A 5,464-nucleotide genomic window follows, 5' to 3' on the forward strand; every position below is an offset into this window, starting at 1 on the left:
TGCCCCCTCCGAAGAGCCAGAATCCGCTGCCCCCTCCGAAGAGCCAGAATCCGCTGCCCCCTCCGAAGAGCCAGAATCCGCTGCCCCCTCCGAAGAGCCAGAATCCGCTGCCCCCTCCGAAGAGCCAGAATCCGCTGCCCCCTCCGAAGAGTCAGAAGCCGCTGTCGCCTCTGATGAGGATCTGAACCGGTCAGGAAATATGCACACAGTCTTCTGCTTTCTCATAATCTGTATCTATAACAAGTTTTAACTGTTGTTCTTTCATCCAACATTCTAGAGATTTAAAGACAAAATGGACAGGACTTAAACAAAAAATGAAGCAAGCTGGTTTGTATAAACGTTTTAAAGAAGAAAATACAATTCTCAAAGGTTTTGAGGATTATTTAAAAAAAACCCTCTCAATAAAGAAGGTGAAACAAGAGGTTGCAGACGTCTCAAGATTTCTATATTACATGAACAATGACTGTGTGAGTTTGGATTTCGTGAAGGACATTAAGAAGGCAAAGTCTTTCTTTGTCAAGCTGCGTCAAGTCGGTCTCTCAAGGCAAACGGCATGCAATTATTTAAAACACCTCAAGAGATTTGTGCGTTATCAGCTACGAGGAACCAATTTGGCACATGAAAACCCGCAGCTGTATAAAGCTTTCAAAATATTTACGGGTGTGACCAAGGATATCCAGACCATGCTGGCAAAAGGTGTCTCACAGGAGGTGGTCAGCAACAGGCGAGTTATCAGCTTATATGAATTTGTGTATATTTGGTTACAATCACTCTTTTGTCCCCAGGGTTTTCACACGGCCGAATGTAACCATATGTTTTATCCATTTTAGATTTGAAGCGTTAACATCGTCACATTGATTTCTAACACTTCTAAAGGGCTGCAGAAGAGGGTACTGGGGAACCTCTGACTGGACAGTTAGGCTATGTGCCCACGCTGCGGAAAATGCGCGGATTTTGCCGCGGATTTCTCGCGGATTTTCCAGAAATCTGCAGCACAGCTACTCCCCAGCCATTTCTATGGCATTTGGGAAATGCTGTGCCCACGCTGCGGATTTTTCCGCAGCGGAAATCGTGCGGAAAAATCTGCAGCATGTCAATTATTCCTGCGGATTTCTCCGCAGGGTCCCCTATACTTACCTGCCTTGATCGCAGACACCGGAGTCACTTTCTCCGTCCGGTGCACAGCAGCGTAGCTGATCCAGGTACAGGAAGGAGGAGGTGGGCGGGGCCTGCACGAGCTCCGGTCATGTGACAGCCGGAGCTAGTTCAGGCCCGCCCACTTTCTCCTGTGCACAGTGAAGACGCTGACAGAGTGACCCGGCCGCCGGAAAGCGAGGTGCTGCGTGATGGAGGTAAGTATGAACTCACCCATCACTGCAGCACTTGTTCTGCATTGAGGATGCAGTGCCGAAGCCATGGTCCTGTGTCCTCAATGCAGAATGCCCGCACCATATCCGCAGGACATTCCGCATCATTGAAACAGAGAAAAGTTGTGCTCCGGATTTCTGGGAGCTCCTGCGGAATGTCTTGCGGATATATCCGCAGGACACTGTCCCCGTGGGCACATAGCCTTAGTATACATTTACTTCTATACTGTGATGCCAAGCTAATGGGTACACTCATTGAGAGCTCTAATATTCATGTTTTTATTTCAGGGCAGGTTTAGGCTCTCCACCTGGCATTACAACACGGTCAAGGGCGGCCCAGTCGCTGAAACGGAGCTCCTCAAGGTAATTATGGAACATTCTTACATACATTAAAGGTCTGTCTTTTGAGGAAACTTGTGACAATGTGATAGCCAGGACACGCGTTTCTGAAAACTGTAAAGCATAAAGATACTTTACATCATTTAAAGGAAACTATTACTGCAGTTTGAATGAGGGTAGCCTTAGACACCACTTATAAGTTGAATCGTCTGGACTGAATTTGGCCGATAGTTTGTTGCCACATGTAAATACGGCAAATAGCCACTAAGCAGTGTCACCCATACGCAGCCATGGTGGGCGCATTCCCTACTCGGTGGCCCCATCAGTGGTTGTGCAAGTCTGATTCACGTTCCTGCACCATCTCCCCGACATACTTCGCACTCACTAAGTGCTTGGTCTGTTGGGCAGCTCAAACGGCCCAACAATGCAGCAACCACTGACCGGTCTCACAGATATCTGCAAACGGTTGCTGCGCGTAAGGGTACCCTTAGAGTTGGTATGCTTTATGTTGAAGTCTATTTTGACATCAGTATCTCTTTTTCTTTAAAGCACTGAAGAACCCAGGACCTCTCGTCCTAGGATGGATCCAGTGGTCCTGTTGAAGCGTTTACCGAATTTATAAAAAGGACAAGAATTTGTAATAATTCTGTGTGTTTTTTTAGTTTAGATTTTCTTTCTGGTAATGTTAGTTAAATAAGAATGTTCTGGTATGGCGTTGTTTTATTTTCTTTTAAATAATTAAAAAATTATAATTACAGCAAGTTTGGGACCTAGCACGTGTTTATGCCTGCTTGTCCTCTTCTACTGCTCGATGCACAGGGCATGGCATTTTAATGTACCTTTACACAAACTTCTGAATAATAATCTTTCCTGCAGTTCATGTGAACGAGGTTGAACAATTAAAGGGGTTTGATCACTATGAGTTGGTATCACCTATTAATGTAGCTAAATATAGGCGCCATAAACTGATGTACAAAATTGTGCAGGGGAAAAGTGGCAACACACAGACACCTACCAGATAGATCATATGCAATTATGCCACAAACAATTCCAGCCGAACTTCAAACCACTCATGGTAACTTGTATGGAGCTGCTGACTTTTCCCACCTGACCAATGCAGAGCCTGGAAAAGAAATAAGAAGCAGCGCTCAGTACAGATGTGCTCAGAGTAGACCTTCATTGGTACAGCTTTCCTTTCTCGAGCTCATGGAAACTCAGACAACTATATAAAAAGTACACAATGCGTTTAAAGCGAGACGAATACACATCCATTTCCCATACCAGTGCTTCAAAAACAAAAAAAAAAAAAGAAAAAAGCTAAAAGAACTGAGTCCTCAGTAGATATCTTATAATGGCTAAGTAAAGAGATGGTACCATCATGTCAGTTACATTTTTAATGGCTATCAACCACTGAGGACCATGTTCTTTAAGCGATTTTTTTTTTATCTGTACTGGCTAACACAATACAAAGATATATTTTACCTGTAAAAAAAGATTTATAACACAACAACATTACAAGAGACAGAAGAGGAGGAAGAGGGGGAGGGGGCAGCCCTCAAAGGCAATTAGTCACCCTTCCTCAATATCAGCCTAGAGATAAGGTAAGAAAACAAATCCAACTTTTTTGTAAAGTCTGTAAGACTCAAGGTAATTATGGAACATGCTTATATACATTAAATGTCTATACTTTGAGGCAACTTGTGTTAATGGGGTATCCAGGACACGCGTTTCAGAAAACTTGTTCAGGCGTCACTAGTGAGGGTAATTTTTTCCACTTATTTGTTTGGTAGTTCACTCGTAACAACTAGTTCTGGAATTGCTCTGAACAATTGTTCAGGCGTCACTAGTGAGGGTAATTTTTTCCACTTATTTGTTTGGTAGTTCACTCGTAACAACTAGTTCTGGAATTGCTCTGAACAATTGTTCAGGCGTCACTAGTGAGGGTAATTTTTTCCACTTATTTGTTTGGTAGTTCACTCGTAACAACTAGTTCTGGAGTTGCCCTGACCACTTGTTCAGGCGTCACTAGTGAGGGTAATTTTTTCCACTTATTTGTTTGGTAGTTCACTCGTAACAACTAGTTCTGGAGTTGCCCTGACCACTTGCTCAGGCGTCACTAGTGAGGGTAATTTTTTCCACTTATTTGTTTGGTAGTTCACTCGTAACAACTAGTTCTGGAGTTTCCCTGACCACTTGTTCAGGCGTCACTAATGAGGGTAACTTTTTTCCACTTAGTAACCTATTTTTTGTGCCCAAGGTTTTTTGCTAAACTGGCTAATCGACACTTTGCCAGGAATAGTCTAAGGCTATGTGCCCACGGGACGGTTTCTGCAGATTTTGCCGCGGAAAACCTGCGGATTTTTCAGATAAATCCGCAGGTTTTAGCATGTACAGTCACTCCCCATGTTATCCTATGGGATATGGGGAGTGCTGTGTCCACGCTGCGGAAAGTGCAGCTGCCGAACATGCTGCGGATGTCCGCATCCGCAAGTATAATTGCATGTCAATTATTCCTGCGGAATTACCTGCGGCCCTGCGCTATGGAGATAGAGGCCGGGACATCCGCAGGTAATTTGCATGAAAGTCCGCATGTTTCCCGCAGCTATACCGCTGTAATCTCACAGCTAAAAATAGCTGCGGGAAACATGCGCTTGTACCTGCGGATACATCCGCAGGTACGAGCGCCCGTGGGAACATAGCCTAAGTCAAATTAGGATCCGGCTATCATGCTCTTGAGCGCAGTCGTGTGGCGCAAACGAGTCAGAGAGGAAATCAGTTTGGAATCAGACAGATCAAGAATGCAGGATAAAAACAGCTAACATTTATCTCTAAGCAAGATACAGTGCATATACGTAGATGATCAGTGATTAAATTAGTTGTAGCTCAGTGCTGGTATATGGTTATGAGCATTCGCAGGCAGTGTTGCGTGAATGAAGCTCCAGTGCTTGTATAAGTTAGATGAATTTCCCCCAAAAAAAACCCACAAAAAAAAAAAAAACCAAACAGGTGACTGCAGTCATTGCTGCAGTGTCTAGAGCGCATGACTAACTCACACAAGAGATTAGTGTATAGGCAGATTTTACTGCCTTGAAATAGCAGGTGATTTGGAGACTCCGGGGCCCATGATGACCTCCAATTCCGTAGCCATTAAGATCTGCCATTGTTTTGGCACCAGAGAATTGTAAGGCTATGTGCGCACGTTGCGTATATGCATGCAGTTACGCTGCGATCTGCAGCGCAGCGTAACTGCATGCGTCCTGCGTCCCCTGCATAATCTATGAAGATTGTGTGGGAGCCGTGCGCACGTGGCGTCTTGGAGCGCAGCGCTTCAGCTGTTGCCCGAAGCGCACGTTTTAAGAAAAGACATGTCACTTCTTTCCTGCGCTTTACCTGCAGCCCTTGCTCTGTCTATCAGAGGAGCTGCAGGCAGAGCGCATGGAATCGGCTTTTTTTTTTTTCATTACGGACTGTTTCTGCAGCGATTTGAAGCGCACGTGTGCTCTTCAGATCGCTGCAGAAATTTCTGCAGGGCCAGTACGCAACGTGCGCACATAGCCTTACAGTGCTGCACGATAGTACAGGATCATTACGCTGCGTCCCCACATGCGTTTAAAGAGAGACGAATACACATCCATTTCCTATACCAGTGCTTCAAAAACAAATAAAAATAAAAAAATCTAAAAAGAACTGATCACTTAGCCATTAAAAGGTATCTACTAAGGTAAGAAATGGTACCATCTTGTCAGTTACATTTTTAA

At 44.5% G+C, this 5,464-nt stretch overlaps 1 long non-coding RNA gene across 1 annotated transcript in view; it reads right to left on the minus strand.

The window, feature by feature from the left end:
• Positions 1-55: 55 nt before the first annotated feature.
• Positions 56-5,464, minus strand: part of LOC142291128 (uncharacterized) — a 22,445-nt gene continuing 17,036 nt past the window's right edge. Inside the window, exons 6-7 of the long non-coding RNA XR_012750437.1 lie at positions 2,722-2,829; positions 56-273 (exon numbers count right to left, since the gene is read on the minus strand). This is a non-coding gene — a long non-coding RNA (uncharacterized LOC142291128). The remainder of the gene's footprint in view (positions 274-2,721; positions 2,830-5,464) is intronic.

This window comes from Anomaloglossus baeobatrachus, chromosome 2 (assembly GCF_048569485.1).
Source record: "Anomaloglossus baeobatrachus isolate aAnoBae1 chromosome 2, aAnoBae1.hap1, whole genome shotgun sequence".
NCBI classification, from domain to species: domain Eukaryota; kingdom Metazoa; phylum Chordata; class Amphibia; order Anura; family Aromobatidae; genus Anomaloglossus; species Anomaloglossus baeobatrachus.